Genomic DNA, 19,437 nt, shown 5'->3' on the forward strand with positions numbered 1-19,437 from the left:
TACCTATTGTAGCATTTTTCCTTTAGTCCAGTAGGACAGTGTCTGTCCCACAGGCTTCATTGTCATGCTGAGCTGATGTCAGTAAAACAGTTTGAAGTGATTTAGCAACTTGATGTGCTTCTCACTGGCTTCTCTGTGCTCTTTGTACAAAGGAGTCATTGAGGGCGACATCATGTTCTTACCACTATAGAAAGATAAAAACTGGCCTGTGTGGAGAGACCCTGGAGTGGCTGTTAGCCCATATTAGTCAGGTTGTGTTTCTGTGAGTCTTCTCTTCCTGGCTTTCAGACAGCCTCCTTTTTACTCTGTGCTCTGCGGGCTCTTCCCTGTGTGATACAGAAAGGCACTGATCTTCACTGACTCTGTCTCTTCTTATGAAGGCCGCAGCCCCACAGTCATTGGATCCCACCACTATGATGTCACCTAACCTTAATTTTCTACTGCCATGCCTCCAAATATACCGCTGGAATTTTGGGACAACACGGTTGAGCCTGTGTTGCTGTGCTGTGCCTGGCAGTCACTTCAGTCTGTCACAGGTTGCAACACACAGGTTGCAAACCTAGACTGCAGGCGGGAGTGCCTGTCCTATCACAGATGCACCCTTTGGCTTCAGAGTCCATGTTCTCCACTGGTAACTAGCTCTTCTGTAGTGATGTACTTAGAGCTTTTCATGCTAAATGAAGTGACTGTTTTACAGTATAACCCTTGTGTCCAACTCAAGATGATGCTGGTATGATTTTTATGACAACTTTTATGTCATCCACCCTTCATGAATAAACATGAGATGGTGCAGGTTTATCCTGATCATGCCAGGCAGCGGATTGAGGCTTCATGAGCTTTTGCATTTCATGTCCTCTTGGACCAGAAGCATGTATTTTTCAGGACTTGGGTTCAGGGACCTGTGATCACAAAAGTGAGTCAGTCTACAGAGATTACTTGACAAATACAACTTTCATCCTTGTAGCAACAAATTCTTTTTTTTTAAACTTCTTTGTTGACTCTTTGGGAGTTTCACATCATTCACCCCAATTCTGTTCACCTTCCAGTCCTCCCATGTCCTCCGCTCAACACTGCCACACACCCCTACATAAGGAAACAAATAAAAATATGCAAGCAAACAAACAAAAGCAAAACAAAAGACCAAACACAAAAAACAAAAAACAAAACAACAACAACAACAAAAACACACCAAAACCACTTCAACAGAGTTCCAGTGATGGTTGTGTACCATAAACCAGAGGCCTGGAAACAGACCAGTGAGTGACTCACTGCAATGAATACTTGCCAGTAAAATGGGTGGACAAAAAGATATATGGCATTTGAAACCACCAGGACAAATGAAGAGGTGTTGGAGAAGCAGAAAAGGAGAGGCAACAAATTCTTTAATGACAACAACCATAAAAGTCTTAAGAATCAGCGGTGATCCTACATGAATTACATCTCAAAATAAACCCAAGGATGGAGTAGTCTCTGAAGACTGACAGTATGAGCAGGCTTGCCTGCTGTTTATACCAAGGGAATTGTGTTTCTAAAGGCATAATGAGGTTTTACTGATAACTTTCCATTAATCTGTGATGGTTTCTTAACAGTTGTAATTCTTTATTATCATTGAGACTTTATTCTGCCTATTTTCTCCTAAGAATGATATGAATGCATCCAAGCAGCCTGCCCCCTCTCTCTTTATTCTGGTTTTCGCCAGCTACTTTCTTGAATGTTGGATTTCTACAGATTGGAATTCAGTGCCAGGAGTTTCTTGGATGGGTCTTACCTCTATTCCTTATTATAGTGCCTGCCATGCTTATGTTGGTAACTCAGAAGTCATGTCTCCTTAGTGGTTTTCTACAACTTGATACATTGAAGTTAGAGGAGGCTCTTGGAGTACTGTATTAAATCTACAAATAACGTTTGCTCTTCTCAGTCTCTTATTATTATGAAGACTTACTCCTATTGGCTTCCTCACCTACAACATCAGAGTGCTTTTATCAGTTACTTCATCCTAAGTAATAGCTCAGGGCCTGACATGCATCAAGCACTTAATAAATATGCATATGTCCATGTTAAATAAATATTAGGCTCTATTTATTTTTACCATCTTTCTTTATGAACCATTTCAATTATTGGGCTGATATCTAGTTCTTTTATTGGGTGGCATCAATCTATCAAAATGTCTAGGTGTGTGGAACCCCCCAAAATATTGCTACTTTTTAGTTTAGGGTATAAACTGAACTATATGGGAAGGTATAAAAACTGTTGACAGTCACTTGCTTTATTCTAAGGGAATTTTACCTTCAGGAAGTTAAGGGATATCTTTTTCTAAGCCCTGATTTCTCATTCCTGTCTGGTCTGAGAGACCCTTCGTTTGGATTCTGTTTCCTTCTACAAACTGTGTCCCAGTCAAACAAAGCGTGCCTCTCCTGTGCTCTGGAGCTTTGAGTTTGCCCCTTTTGTCTGCTTTCATTCCTTTGGTGAATTGCTGGAGCCCGGAGATTCTGTGACCTGTCTGCACTCCAGCCTCCACACAGTGGCCTGAATTTACTGCCATTCCCTTGGATGGCAATAAGCTAAACAGTTGAAAAATCACCACATTGCAGAGGACCTAAGGAGGTCACCAGAACTTAGTCTGGCTAATAAGTTTTTGTCCGATCCATTTCCTCCTGTCAGTATTCCTGTGTACTTCTTATGACTTCATGACAAATATGGCCTTTTAAAACTTAAAAATAATGTGCATTGATTTTCTTTAGCAAGAAAACAACAAAACTCCACAACTAAAACAAGAGTTAATTTAGAGATGATATGTGATGGTCCCACCAATGCTATGAGAGGCTATATTCATCATAATATCACTCAGAGCATCAGACACTGTGAAAATTACAATGGGAGCATTCTCAGTGCACTAAAGACAAAAATGTAAATAAAACTAAAAACCGTTTGCCAGGCATGCACTCTAAGATGATTGTGACATAGAGAGATGCTCAGTTCTCTTGGCCCATACGTTGTTAGTGTTTGATTTCTTTAGAGTTGAGATCAACTTAACATGCTCAGGCTTCTTGTTTGTGAACATACCTTTTTGCATCATTTCATCAAAGCTGAAAGGGGAAATCCATTTTTATGGCACCCTGGGAGTTACTGAACACATTTTTTGAGTCCATATTACGATTGAGTTAGGAACAAGGCTTTCCCACCCAGAGCATGGCCATTTCTCATCCTTAGGCGCCGCTTCCCCAGGGGCTGTTTGACTGCTGTCTGGACTGATGAGGCAATTCAGCCAGGAAAGTCCCTCTTATTGTATTTTACTTTGTATGCTTCTTAGACAACCCCAGCATTAGTCAGTTTACTGTATATTAGAATTTTCTCTTTAAGTAGTATCAAATATCGATGCACAGACTTTGAAGGGAGGTGCAGTTTCATCCCAATTGTGAAAAATGTACAGTCTCAGCACTATCACTATTAGAGGTGGCAGTTCTGTGAGAGGCAACCTGTAATGTCCTTCCTCCTAGGTTTTTATCTAGTTATACTTGATGACAACTTCTTTGTAAATAGAATTTTTAGAGTGTAAAAATGATAGCAAGATACCAGAAAGAGGAGACCTTGACCATGGGATTGAAAGAGTTTTGCTGTTTTTATGTTTTTTTTGTTATTGTTTGTTGTTGTTTTTCTTTTTATGTGTATATGTGTATATTGATAATTCACATTCACACATTTGGATTCTGGACAGTCAGTACATTTTTAATTGGTGCTAGTACCTAAATAAAGTTATTCATCTTTTATTTTATGAGTATGTGCCTGCATGTATGCATGTGCACTATATGTGTGCCTCATATATGTGGAGGCCAGAAGAGGGAGCTGGAGTTACCTGTAGTTGTGAGCTGCCATGTGTTTAAGGAGACCCAAACCCAAGGCCTCCTCGAGAGCAGCAAGTACAGTCAACCACTGAACCAACTCTTTAGCCTTGCCTTACTACTTTTAAATTGAAAATACAGTTTTAGACTGCCAGTTGCTATTAAAGGAAAATGTATTTGGGGAGGATGCCCAACACCAAGTTTACAAACAGTGGTAAGTATGTAGATAGTACTCTTCTCAGCTCTCTCTGCTCCTCCCACTGACTTTGGGTTGTTAGCCTGTCCTGGGTCTTGGCAGAATGTCACTATTGAAGTGGATCTGTGGATTGATTTCCTAGCTTGAGCTTATTGCAGCATTATGAATATCATCTTTAAACTTCCAAGATAGTGTCTGGTCTAGGTTGGATGTTTAATCCATGTTTTATGAATAAATTTGTTTCTATAATGACTCTTGACTGATTTGCTTGTCAAATCCACTAGCAGCCATATTTTATAATGGGCATGTTGTGAGAATCCCTTGTACTGACTGAATATCTACTTGCATTTTTTTTAGGATGCTTACTCAGTAGAATGCATGTACATTAAACAATCTGTTACAGAGAAAAGCAGGCATCCTCATTGAGATGGAGGCAGAGATAGACTGCACCCTGCCATCAGCCTGACCACCAACTGACCTTCCTTAATAGTCTGCACTATTGCTCATGTTATACACAGTAATGACAAGCTGCTTGTTACTCTGAGTGATTTTTGTCATAGTATAATTATTAATCTGACTCAGATTCATTGAATCCATCAGAAAGCATTAGATGCAGTTGCTATTTTCTCCTCATATAGCAATTTAGCCCCAATATTTTTAGCTTAAACTCATTTGTTGGTTTAATCTATAAGATCACAAAATTATATATATATATATGTGTTCCCATGTGATATTTAAACAGGTATATGTTATTTAGTGCTTAAATCTAGGTAGACATGTGTGAGGAGACCAAACAGGATTTAATAGATTTAAGATGCCCCATCATTTTTGACAGAAATATTTCTTAATGATAGTAAGATGTATGAATTTCCAATAAATAATCCTGTGGATTCACTCCCTGTGTTCCACTGATGACTACATTAGAGACCATTGTAAATGACTGAGCATTAGTTTTGTTATTAAAATATTGCCATAAGATGATGAATATAAAGATTTGTAAGAAAGAGGAAATACATAAACTATGTTGAAAATTATAGAAGTAACAAAGTTTATATATTTTTATGATATTAGAGAAGATAATATACTTGAAAAATGTCAGATATTTAATATAGTGTTGTATATGATTGGTGTAGAAGTTATTTTCTATATTAACTATATCCCTTCCATTTTAATATCCACTGTAGAATTTAGGCAGTGCTATCATGCAATCACTTTCATTTTTTCACTTGCTTCTGTTTTGTATGTGTCATGTTATATTAATGTGTGTGTGTGTGTGTGTGTGTGTGTGTGTGTGTGTGTGTGTGTGTTTAAGCTGGAAGAAAACTTTTGATTTTAAGACTATATTAATGTTAGTAATAAAATGTGAAGATACAATGATAACAATTTCAATATCAAAGTGAGATGGTTCATATAGTTGTTAAATGACTTAAAGTAGAGAAGACTTACAAGTTGCATACATGAAAGAACTACATTATTTAGGAATGTGATGTCATGAAGATTAATTCTGTGAAGAAGCAGGAACCACCAGGAAATCCATCAAACAGAATCCTCCAATTTAAGAATGTAAATCAAAACTAAACTTTGGTGAAGAGCTTCCTTCTTAAAATGCTTAAATATGCCATAGCATTATTGTCCAAATTAGCATTATGGTCTTTATTTCCAAGAATGTGGTGACCATAGGTGTTTGCTTTCATTGCGATATCGATTAGCCATTTGGGCAAGAAACTGCTTTTGCCTTAACTGCTTGACTATGTGCTGTACAAACTGGACATGCAGGGCACACACACAAAAAGACTGCTGAACTTTGCCAAAAGAAGGCAGAACAGTCCTTCAAAATTCCTGCTTCACAGAAGAGTCTGCCAGACATTCTGCAGGACACACAGGAAACTGACTGCTGAACTTTGCCAAAACAAGGCTGGACAGTCCTTCAAATTTCTTGCTTCACTGAAAAGTTTGCCAGATATTCTGAGCCTGTAGGCTGAAGATGGATGCCCCAGTGTTGCAGAGGAATTCTGGGTGACTCTCCAGGTAGCCAAATGTCTCTGTTGTTAAATAATATAACTTTCTTCTTGGTCTTTGATGGAGCTGAAGACCAGAGAGTTATAGTTACAGTTTTTCTTAGTTGTAATAGAAAGTAAATTAAGTGTAAAAGTTTAGATTCACTAAGATAGGATAGATAATGCATTATTTTCTTTTAATATGCTAGCTACAAGTGGACAAAATATTGCAAATGAAATTTCTACTTGATAATTGTTTTCATTGTATGTAGTTTTACTATACCAAAGTTAAAACCTTTATTTTTATTTAGATGAAAAGGGGGAAATATTGTAGAATATTATTGTAAGGTGTGTTGCTTTTGTTTATGTTGTGTTTGCTTAACTCTGTGAAGCTGTGTTGCTGTGCCTGTCTAAAACACCTGATGTCCTAATAAAGAACTGAATGGCCAATAGCAAAGCAGAAGAAAGGATAGGCAGGCTGACAGGCAAAGAGAATATATAGAAGGAGAAATCTTGGAGGAAAATAAGATGTAGCCAGAAAAGGAGGAGGACTCCAGGGGCCAACCACCCAGCTATACAGCAAGCCATGGAGTTAAGACTAAGATTTACAGAAGTAAGAGAATGGGAAAAGCCCAGAGGCCAAAGATAGAGGGGATAATTTAAGTTAATGAAAGCTGGCAAGAAACAAGTCAACCTAAGGACAGACATTCATAATTTAAAAAAGAAGGAGGAGGAGGAGGAGGAGGAGGAGGAGGAGGAGGAGGAGGAGGAGGAGGAGGAGGAGGAGAAGAAGAAGAAGAAGAAGAAGAAGAAGAAGAAGAAGAAGAAGAAGAAGAAGAAGAAGAAGAAGAAGAAGAAGAAGTTGTTGTTATTGGTGACCATCACCTTTCTACATTTTAACTAGAGAACTTGTAGAACATTTGCATTTCTTGAGTCACACCATTCTGCTAGTTCCAGGTTCTTGAATTAGTTGATTGTAACTAAAATCAGTTTGGGGTTGTATTGTTCTAAAAACTTCCACCATTGCTTTGGAGGCTTGGAATTCTTTTTAACATCTCAAGAATTTTTAATCTTAGAGTCTTTTCTACTTAAAGAAATGGTGTTATGGCTTTGATTTTGACAATGCAACGAAGTCTTTTAGTCATTTCATGAATCTTGGCGCTAGGAATATCCTGGCTTGCAGACAACGTTCAGAGAAGAGACACGTGTGTCATGAGAAGTCCTCTGGGTGTGGTGTTTGTGAGCCAGCGCCAGGCGCTGAGCTGGTTATCTAACATGAGCTGACATTCTCTATCCCCAAGACATCAGCTCAGCAGCTGCCACCAAGGAACCTCTGAAGAAGTAGCACAGTCCCCAAGCATCAACATAGTAAAGAAGGAGGTCCTTCTAAGCCAGGGGCTCTAGGTTAACAGCTTTTATCTTGATTTAGTCTATGTCAATATGCTGAGAGGTCAAGCAAATGGGGCAGATTATCCTGAGCTTTTAGAACTGAAGTCCATAGTATAACAGAAAATTCTTCCCCTTCTGTTAGAATTGGACAATCTTATGTAGTCACTCAAGGTTTTAGGGCAGACCCAGCATCTATATGATGATAAGATCTGTTTGCCCTTTGGTCAGAACAGAAAGGTCATAAGAATTTGCTTTAGTTTTAAACTGAGTCGTTTTTCTCAGTACATTTCCCCAGTCTCCTCTTTGTTCACAAGAACAAGCTCATGGCAATAGCAAGACCTATCAGCTGCTTTGTGAATGAATTTCTGAACTTTGTCTGTGTATTGTTTTGGTTTGACTTGATTAGAATTTGTTAAGCTTTCATCTGTGACATGGTCTTCCAATGTTGCCCAGGTTAGCCTACACAGGTGCTTGTCCTGATGCCCCCCAGGGAGGCGGGACTAGAGGTGCATGACATCTTACCCTGCTGCGCCTCACTTCCTACCTTGCCTTTCAGAATAATAGTTTTGATGAACCAGACAGTTATGGATGTGGAACAGATTCTGGGTGCTTTTCTCTGGATTGTAAGGCTAATTTTGTAACTGAAGAAAGTTTGACTCAGCTTCATTGGCCCATTGCAGTGAATAGTTCAAGTTCAGTGCAGTTCAAACTGTAAATCCCACTATTCTGATTGCTACCCACTAACTTATTGTCCTAGAATTGCTTCTATTATAACATAAAGTTTGTGCCAATTATCAGATGTCTCCAGGATCAAAGCTATTATTTCCCTAACATTGTTTGCATACCTATTATTTTACTAATTTTGAGTATAGAAATTAGAAGTCCTTAATTAAGATATAGGCTTGGGTTTTCACTACTTCTATTTATCATACCACATTACTTCTACCCTTTAGAGCTGATAATTTGGCCCTTTGTCTTTGAATGTTTTTAAATGTTTTTAATGTTCATAATCTTTGGTGGTGTCTTACTGTATCTAAAATTTATTTTTATGCTGTGTATGGGATTATAGGTTCAGGAAGAATGTGAGACTATATCTGTTACATTTAACAAAAAGTTCTTTGGAGTTCATGCCCTTGTGAAATCTGATAATGAAAGTTGGAAGGGTGTTAAAAACTAATTTAGAAAGACTTCTCCAATTTGGTTAAACAGAAAAATTCTGAATACTGAGTCTGGTAGCAAATATACATTTATTAGACTTTTGATTGTTATGGATATGTGCTGAACTTTCTGGGTAAATGCACAAATATCAGAACATATTGTATTTCTCTGATCTTACCTTTCTTATAGTACTTAAAATATTATCCCTTTCAGTCCACTTCACTGTGTTTGCTTGTTAAAGATTTCAGCAATAATGGCTTTGCGCTTGAAATCTTTAAACAAATCATTGGGATCAGAACCTTTGTACTTTTCAAATCAAATTGTGTTGACTAGGAAACCTGACATAGCCTAAGTTTCCTTTTAGAATAAGGCTTTTTTTTTTTTTTTTTTTTTAAGAGCTAGAAATCTAGAGAAGCAAAAGTGGGAAACAACAGAAATGAACAAAACAAACCCTTAGCCTTTTGGATTTCCCACCGTAGTCTGTGTCCAAACACCACTAAACACCTTGTATTTCATAAACTGAACGTAAAATGTGAAGTGAGGCCTATAATGAAGCCCTCCATTTCTAGAGTGACTAATTGGGAGGAGTTGTATAATCCAATGCTGTGAGCTTACAGCCCGCAGTAGTCATTTGTTTCAGAAGATGTGTCCATAAGATGCTCGGCTCCCTCCCACCACTCTCTTAATCTGGCTTACTGAAAATAATAACAATATCTATAATAATGAGAATACAGTTGTGAGAGGTTTTATAACTGAAATCTTTCAGTGTGTCACAAACAGCTGGTGGCTAGCAGCATCGCTGACGTTCTTTGAGAGTTCCTTTTTGGTTTTATATTCACCTGGTTGTCGTGTGCATGAAGAAGGAAGAAGAAAGGAGGGCCAGTTTTTGTTTAATCCAAGGTGATCAAAAGAAGTCCCCAATAACAGTACAGACTGATTTTGACAGTGATGGGTATTTGCAAGATATATGAGCCTTGCTCTATTTTACGTTTTCTTTCTCATTCTTTTTTCTCTTTGATGTAGCAAAGTTTTAGTTTTATTCAGACTACTTCATTCATATTTTAGACCACTATTCCCTAGTTCCTTCGTCATGAGAAAAAGCCCCCGAATGTTGTTACCGGATTTGATTAAAAACAAAATCCATCTTTTTCTGTAAACAGCCATTTTACCTAGTCATTAATGCATTTTGTTTTTGTTTTACTGTTTTGATTTTGTTTGAGTGCTGTATTTCCATGGTTATGAATCTGAATGGTAGTCCTTTAAGACAGTGTAGTTCAAATAAACCCCATGGGTGGTTGTCTTTCAAAGAGTCTCACTTACCATTCTTACTACTCACCTGTTTATTTAAAATTCTTTCCTTTCCCCTTTTATCATTACACATGTCAAAATCTATTTTGAGTCCTGCATTTTTCATTATTATTTTCATTATTATTGCATGGGTGAATATTTATATGTAGTACTAGGAATAAAGATTTTTCCTTGTACTTTATTATAGGGCTTTGGGAACATCCTTGATTTGTTGAGTTGCAAAGGGATATGTTTAAAAGAGAGGGAACTTGTTCAAAACTAGGAAAACAGAAAGAATCCTGAGCCATTAATTAACAAGAAGTTAGGGAATAGCAGATATGGATTCAAGCATCAAGAGTACTTTGTTTTTTATTACTACTTTCCTAGTGGCCTGGGCTCACTCTCTTTTTTTTAAAAAGGGTGCATATGGGGTGTGTGTGTGTGTGTGTGTGTGTGTGTGTGTGTGTGTGTGTGTGTGTAGATATACATAGCCCCATGGGTCAGAAAAGGGTATCAAATCCTTTGGAGCTGAAATTCCACACATTTGTAGCTAGTGTTGGGGTTTGAACTCTGTTTCTCAGATAGACCAGTAAGTTTTCTGAATCTGTGAGACATCCCTCTGCCTCCCTGGTTCAAAAATTTGAATTAGTTTTGATTTGAAATCTTACATATCTAAGTTCCATGTGATAATGACATATTATTACTTCCAGGTGCAAAATGAATGATAGTTGGTTGTTTAAATGATGAACGTTCCCTTGGTTTCCAGTTGGTGCTGCTTGGGGAAGCTTTGGTATGTCACTGGGGCGTTAGAGTTTAAAGACTCATGGCCCTTTAGGCCTGTTCTCAGCTTCCTGCTTGTGGTCCAAGATTCCAGCTCCAGCCCCCATGTCTGCTGCCTGCTGTCCCCACCACTGGGGACCCTAGTTCTCTAAAACCGTAAGCTCCATGTAAACTCTTTTATCAGCTGCCTTGGTTGAAATGTTTTATCACAGTTATTGTAAAGTGTTCACTCACATTTGCTATTTGTGGTGATATAACAAAGGTAATAGCATCCTTTGTTCAACTGTTCACTGTGAATGTGCTCTGTTCTTTGTGGTTACGGTCTGCAGTAGTGTGCTGGTGATGGTTTATCAACTGACTTTCAGGGCTAGTGTGAGATGAGTGATATGTAGCATTTGCTGATTACCATGGTGACAATACTTTGGCCACAGACAATTCCAACCTACTTGTGTGATGTTCCTAAGCAGAAGACTGGCAAGTATGTGCAGATAACAATCGATATAAATAACTTCAATTGAGAAGGACAATAAGATGTAGACAAATAATTAGGAAGTGTTTAAAGTTCTTATTGTAATTGTTTTTTAACAATTCACTTAATTGTAATTTTATAATTAGATGTTTAATAATAGGTATGCTTTAGCAGTCTTTCAAAAACAGTGCCCAAAAGCAAGCAGCAGGCTGTCCTGAGCTTGCCCATGCCAGCTTTAGCACACAGTTGGAGATTTATTATGGCACTGAGTCTGTACCTGGCATCTGTTTCTTTGATTATTGTCCTTGCCCTGAAAAAATGGTGATGCTTAGTTCTAGAGATATTCTCATTTTCATTATCATCACCATCATCATTATCATCATCATCATCATCATCAATGTACACTTAAAATAAACTGATTAAGTTTGACAGAATGCTTATTTTGTATTAAAGAGCTTAAAAATAGTTGATCATTGCTACTGAGTAAAAAAGACAGCAAATATAAGTCATGGGAAGATAGAAAAATACCCACAGGAGCTGCAAGGATGGTTGAGATCTGCACTAGTCCTGTAGGGGACCACTGTTCAGTTCTCACATACACATCAGCCTGACTTAGCAGTTAAGATCTATACTACTCCTGTAGGGGACAACTGTTCAGTTCCAATATTACACTCAGCCTGTTCACAGCCACCTCCCACTTCAGCATCTGGGGATCTAACACCATCTTATGGACTCCTTGGGCACCTCTACTTATGTGCATATATCCACATAAAGATACTCACAGAATTAAAAATAATAAAAGCAATGTTTATAGAAACATTAAAAATGTAAACATTTGATAATGAGGTTAAAATGTTATATTTGTGCAAGTTAAGATTAAGAAAAAAGATGTCTTCTTTTATTATTAGTGATGTAATGCTTTTGATGGGAAGCATTAAAGTAAGTGAGTAAAATAAAATTTACTTGAATATTGCCCCCTTTCTCTCTCGGTGTTTAAATAAAGAAGTTGATGGTGATTTTAGGTAATTTGAAGGTGAGATATTCCTTTGTCACAGCACACAGGAAAGCTATGATTATCATATTGTTATAAAACAAACTAACTTCAAAGATCAAGGGGCTTTCCCATATTCCATACAGAACGGACTCAGACCCAATGGGAACTTACGTGTGTGGAGCAGAAAGTCTCAAGAGGTCAGTCCAGGCTGACAATAGGTACTCATTTTGCCTCTTGACACCTATGTCTTCTGAGTTCCTTTTCTCTTAGGAACAAGGAATAATACTTGGAAACACCTTAAGCTTTCTTCAAAGGCAGACACTCTACAGTGTGGCATTTTCTATGTTTAGATTAGTAGAGAACATGCTAGCTGAGCCTGCCCAAAAATGAATGTCCTGAATTTCATTCTAGAACTTTCAAACATACAAGGACAATCATCACCAGCTCAGTAAAGAATGCTTCTCCCAAGAAGTGTGGAAAAGGGGCTGGCTGGTGGGAGGCTTGGCAGGTACAGGCACTAGCCCTCAGTCCTCATCTTCATTCCCCAGGACCCACATGGTAGGAGAGAACCAACTCCCATCCACTGTCCTCTCGTCTCCACCGGTGCCCACTGGTGTGCCTACAGTGTACACACTTTCATAAACAAATTTAATAAAAGTACTTTTAGTTTTACCAGGTAGAAGTGATTCCTCCCCTCTGTTTTAAGATGGACATCCCACATAACACATGACTTGGCTTACTTTCACCTTGATCAGGAATTGAAAGTAGAATTTAACAGGTCTTTGCTAACAAATGTGAGTGATATTTCTTTCCCAATACTCCACATCTTTGATGTTTTCTTTATTTTGCATATATATTATTATTTATGAGCAACTTCAAGTTTTCTAAGTTAAAGTAGGGCATAAGTCATCCACTACTTAAGTACAAAGAGATGTTAATAAAGAAAGTAATATGTGTATGTAATGTATGCTCTGCTGCTCAGTAGACTGGTTGTAAACCCAGATCCTAATCATACTTTGTATCTGTAATTTCCCCCTCTGCATTCATGAGCAAACATTTATTTATTATTTTTGAGAACTTCATCCATGAATACAATATTTGCATAATTTCTCCCATCTACTCCCTTCCAAATCCTCCCATTCTCTCTCAAATTTATGACTTCTTTATTATTGTGTTACACATTGTGTTACATGTGTATATCTATATACATATTTATATATAAATACAGCCTGCTGAATCTATTTGGTGTTGCTTGTATGTCTATGTATATTTAGGGCTGATTACTTGGGTTTGGATAACCTATCCCTGGAGAAGAATGATTCTCTATTCTTTATCACTTTCTTTTATAGTGCAACGTTGTGATATGGCTTAGTGTTTCAATTAGTAGCTATGGTGCTTGGAATTCCATGGGAAACAGTACATTGCTGAGGAAATATATGGCAAACTTCTGGGCGTCCTTCCCATTACTATGGAGAGAAGAGGAACAGTGGTACCCAGACAGAAACCATGTGGCCAGGCCACACAGTAGAACCTCACCATGGTACAGACTGAGTAGCTTTGGAGCTCTGTGCTCTCAGTATCCCTGTCTGTCTTCTGTCCTCAACATTGCTTTCTGCTGGTGACTTTGCATTCATAATCAAGAAGCGGAGAACATGCCTAAGTTGACCTGATCTGGCAAATACTTCATAGCCCTTCCAGAGGCTAACTTAATCTCCATCATCCCCCACAGGCAGGGCTAGATGCTTAGCTCCCAGTCTTTTCTAGGTCCTGTTGCTTTGATAATCAGTATTAACTACCACACCCTTCACATGAGCCCTTGCAAAGCTAACAGCTGAGTGATCTCATATGCGACCTCATTCTCAAGGAACCTAGAGGTAGTGCATGAATAGGATTGGCCCAGGGAATTCTGGTTCTGTTCAGACAGTAAGTTCTGCATGCTTGCCTCTGGCTATGCTTTAGGTAGATAATATTTACATTGTGCTTTTCATACTCTTTTTTAAACTAGTCATTAGATTAAGAACTTTATATTGTAGAATCTGAAGCTTTCTTAAGAAAATAAACTAGTTTACATATTATTAATAATTAAAAACATTCAAAGAGTTATAGCATATGGGGAAACTTTTCTCAATTAAAAATAATTTTATTACAAGAGTCCAGGGAAAACATTCTACTCTATTTCATATTTAAATACATTATTGAAATAAATTCTTACCTTATTGATAAGTTTATTGCCTGAAAGAAAATATAACCAGATTAAATTTAAAAAAATATTTTATACCGTGATGAACTACAAGCTTCCTATTTCCTTTGTTGTTACTGTATTAAGTTACTTTCATAAAAGAGAGTTATTAAATGATTTTACCCAAAATATATACCTATGAATAATACTAGCTTACTTGGAAATTATATTAAAAGTGGTATAAAGAAGAAAAGCTGGACAAGTAAATGCAATAAAAATTCATTTGTAAGTAGATATCACTCTCTGCACTTTGTAGGCATTTTTTGTAAGGCCTAATAAATTTTGAAATTTTAGGATGAAGTTTGTTGCCCAATCCATGTTTCTACATCAAACTATTATTATTTTATTTTAATTTATTTTATTTTTGAGAAATGTCATTGACTCAATGAGAAGAGAGCTATCCCATGTAATTTCAAACCATTCTTGTTTAGGCAACTTAGAAAGATATGGAAGTCATTGTAAAATTAAGGTAACTTTGTTTATTGTTTCCCAGCTCATCTATGGCATTGGGGGGTGGTGTACACTGACTGGCGCTGTCCCTGGCATTCCTCTCTGCTTCTGTGGTTTATGTTTGTATTCATCCAGCTCTACCTGTGCTTCTCTATGCTCCTCGATGGGGCAGGGCGGAATTTTTGTGTCTGATGCTGTTTCAGAGTATTCTGAAGTATTTAGCAAACATCAACCATGTTATTATTTTTGCCTGCCGTATCTCATTCTCCTGGCCTATATAGAACCATTAGTGTTGGAATCCTGACTGTATTCCTCACAGTACCTAATACAATGTTGGGGCAAATGACAGAGAGAGAACTTGTCTTAGGGAATTTGAGGTAGATCTTCACCCTGTGCCACGTGTGAGCTGTGGCTGTGTGAGATAGACATTTAGGGCCTGAGAGGTTTCTAATGAAGGAGTTGGAAAACACTCCTGAAAAGGGCGGGGTGAGATCAGTCTACTCACAGCAACATTCAACATTTGGTCTAAGCACAGAGAAATGTTTGCTTTTCTGCCAACCCTACGATACACATTACTGGACTGGTGGATTCCTATTTTGTTATAATTGAGACTTTATTCTTAGCGCCACCCCCATCAGTGAAATAAACAAAGCAATTAAAAAAAAAACCTAAAGTCTACAATAATGTCACTATACAGCACAGTTCTGGCTCTTTTTGTTTTCTCCTACTTGAAGTGATAAACTTCCAAATGTATTGACTCTTTATTTAACCTTTACTATTAGCTTTTCTTTATATTTTCCTTCAACTTAAGCCATATGTTGCAAGCTTTCATCTCTGAGTAAGGTCATTCTTCCTTCTTTTTTCTCCTCTTCTGCTCCTTTTCTTCTTCTTTTTTTTTACCTTTATGTTTATTCATACCATTGATACTCAACAGTGTTTGTAATTGATGCCACTCCAAACTGGTTACACTGGTCTGCTTGATGACAGTTTGATTTGGTAATTTAAAAAATCTTGTAGTTAACTGTACAATAAAGCATGTAAAGTGTTTTGGAATGTAACATCTATTGAATTTGAACTAGCTACAGCAACCTCACATCCAGAGTCCATGGGAACTTTCAATCCCTGAACCCTGAGTGAGCTGGGAACTTCCCCTCCAGCCTCAGATGGCCTTCTCCTTCACCAACAAAAGACACAGTTTCCGTGACTCTTTCCACTCTCTCTCTATCATGGCTCCCATTGTTTCAGGAGCAGTCAGTTTGGAATAGGGACTTTGTGGGGTGTTTTTCTTGTTTACCGGGTATATGAAAATGTACATACAACTTTCACCAGAGTGAACGTAACGATTTTATCTGTTTCTCCCAATGTGTGAGCTGTCTGTTAATCATCCTCCCACACATCTTGCTCCCCGCCTCCCTCATCTGAGACTATTATTACATATTTCACAGATTCTATACTTGTATGTAAGTGGACACACATAGCTTTTTGTGTCTGCCATTCTTGGCTAAGTTTAATTATTTTGAGATGTATTGATGGCACGGTGTACATGGTTAATTTTATTTTTATGGTCCTGCAGTATTCCTCAAATAGCTTTACCGGTTGATGGGCTTTTGGCGTGCTTCTAGCTCTTCACACACAAAGCTGCTCTAAGTGTTTGTGTAAAAAGGCATTTGATGAGGATGTTTCCATCGCTTCAGTGTGAATAACTGAGAGTGCCATGACTGGATCAGTGACAAGTATGTACCAAATCTCAGATTGTTTCCAGATGTGACCGTACACTGACTCCGCCAGCATTATATTTGAGATCCAATTAGTCTTTATCGTTACCAACTTTTAATGTGGTTAATAGTTTGGTGCTTGTGATTTCAATTGTGGGTTATAATTTTAAGTCTTTCATGACAACGGTGGGGAGCATCTTCTTATGTACCTATCTGACATTCATACAGACTTTTGCAGAAGTCTGTTGATTTATTTATTTATTTTTCTTTTTTCTTTATTTATTTTTTTATTATATTTGTGTTTTGATTTTACACATCAGCCATGGGTTCCCTTGTCCTCCCCCACCCTGCACTCACCCCCACCTCCCCCCCATCCTCTCCCCTCTATTCCCATCTCCTCCAGGGCCATGACTCCCCTGGGGGATTCATTTAAACCTGGTGGATTCAGTACTGGCAGGTCCAGTCCCCTCCTTCCAGGATAAGCAAAGTGTCCCTGTATAAGCCCAAGGTTCCAAACAGCCAGCTCATGCACTAAGGATAGCCTGGATGCCTCTCAAACAGTTCAAGCTATTCAATTGTCTCACTTATCCAGAGGGCCTGCTCCAGCTGGGGGCTCCACAGCCTTTGGTTCATAATTCATGTGCTTCCATTCTTTTGGCTTTTTGTCCCTGTGCTTTTTCCAATCTTGGGCTCAACAATTCACGCTCTTACACCTGGAGCTCCACCTGGGGCCTGGCTGAGGATCTCTGCATCCACTTCCATCAGTTATTGGATGAGAGTTCCAGCTCGACTGGTAGGGTGTTTGGCCATCTGATCACCAGACTAGGTGAGATCAGGCTTTCTCTCAACCATTGCCAGCAGTCTACAGAGGATGTATCATTGTGGATTTCTGGGGACCTCTCAAGCACTCTGCCTATTCCAGTTCTCATGTGGTCTTCCTTTATCATGGTCTGTTATTCTTTGTTCTCCCTTTCTGTTCTTGATCTAGCTGGGATCTCCTGCTGCCTTAAGCTTTCTTTCCCTCAAACCTTGCCCTTCATTACTCCCACTGTTGTCTAGGTTGTTCATGTAGATCTCATCCATTTTTCTGTCATTGTATGATCCCTGTGTTTTTCTTAGGGTCCCATTTTCTAGGAAGCCTCCCTGGAGTTGTGTAGCAGTCTAGTCATCTTTGTTTTACATCTAGTATCCTCCTATGAGTGAGAACATACCATGTTTGTCCTTCTGAGTCTGGGTTACCTCACTCAGGACAATTTTTTCTAGATCCATCATCCATTTGCCTGCAAACCTCATGATGTCATTGTTTTTCCCTGCTGAGTAGTACTCCATTGTGTATATGTACCATATTTTCTTTATCTGTTCTTCAGTTGAAGGGCATCTAGGTTGTTTCCAGGTTCTGGCTATTACAAACAATGCTGATATGAACATAGCTGAGCAAATGCCCTGTGGTATGATTGAGCATTCCTTGGGTATATGCCCAAGAGTGCTACAGCTGGGTCTTGGGGGAGATGGATTCCCAATTTTCTAAGGAAGCACCATATTGATTTCCAAAGAGGCTGTACAAGCTTGCATTCCCACCAGCAGTGGAGAGTTCCCCTTGCTCCACATCCTCTCCATCATAAGCTGTCTTCTGTGTTTTTGATCTTAGCCACTCTGACAGGTGTAAGGTGGTATCTCAGAGTCGTGTTGATTTGCATTTCCCAGATAATTAGAGATGTTGAGCAATTCCTTAAATGTCTTTCAGCCATTTGAATTTCCTCTGTTGAGAATTCTCTGTTTAGTTCTATATCCCATTTCTTAATTGGACTGTTGGGCATTTTGATGTCTAATTTCTTGAGTTCTTTATATATTCTGGATATCAGCCCTCTGTCAGATGTGGGGTTGGTGAAGACCTTTTCCCATTCTGTATGCTGTCCCTTTGTCTTGTTGACTGTGTCCTTTGCTCTAAAAGCTTCTCAGTTTCAACAGGTCCCATTGATTGATGGTTTCTCTCAGTGTCTGTGCTACTGGTGTTATATTTAGAAAGTGATTTCCAGTGCCAATGTGTTCAAGACCACTTCCTACTTTCTCTTCTATCAGGTTCAGAGTAACTGGATTTATGTTGAGGTCTTTGATGCACTTGGAAGAAGTCCGTTGATTTTATTGGGTTGTTCCCATTGAGTTTCTACAGTTCTTTATATACCACAGGCACAAATCATTCTTTGCCATATTACCTGTGACTTACATTTTTATTTCCTTAAATATATGACACAAATAATTGACTCTCCAATTTTCATTAAAATCAATTCCAGTTTTGGATTTCAGATCATGCCTCTGGTATTAGGTCTAAGAAACCCTATGTAGCCTCAGATTTTAGGTTTTATAATTAAGTCAGTAATCTATTTTGAATGTAATATATTATATATATTTTGAATATATATATATATATATATATAGAGAGAGAGAGAGAGAGAGAGAGAATAAGTCCAAGTCCATTTTTCTTTTTCTTTTGTAATTTTGCATGTATCATGTATCTCATGTGTATAGGTGTTTTGCCTGCATGTATGTCTGTGCACCATGTGTGTACATTACAGTCCCTTCAGAGGGCAAAAGAAAATGTCTCATCTCCTGGAAGTGGAATAATGGTTGTGAGGTGAATGATGGGAATCAAATCTATCTTGCTCCCCTGGAAGAGTAATCTTTATTCTTGACTTCTGAGCCATCTCTCCAGACCCCATGTCCTTTTTGTCTACATGAATCTTCATTTATTTTGACATATTTTTCACAAAATGTTACTTTTCCAATGCTGTATTTCCTTTGGCACATTTTTATAAAATTGCTGTGGTATCCTAGATCCTTTAACTTTCCAAGAATTAGCTTATGGAGTTCTGCAACAGAGCTTGTTGAATATCTGATGGGATTATGTTAGTCCACTGTAGAGAGAA

The 19,437-nt window shown here is 38.2% G+C and overlaps 1 protein-coding gene across 1 annotated transcript in view; it reads left to right on the top strand.

Moving 5' to 3' along the window:
- Positions 1-19,437, top strand: part of Pard3b (par-3 family cell polarity regulator beta) — a 993,910-nt gene that overhangs the window by 215,696 nt on the left and 758,777 nt on the right.

Source organism: Onychomys torridus, chromosome 23, assembly GCF_903995425.1.
Source record: "Onychomys torridus chromosome 23, mOncTor1.1, whole genome shotgun sequence".
NCBI classification, from domain to species: domain Eukaryota; kingdom Metazoa; phylum Chordata; class Mammalia; order Rodentia; family Cricetidae; genus Onychomys; species Onychomys torridus.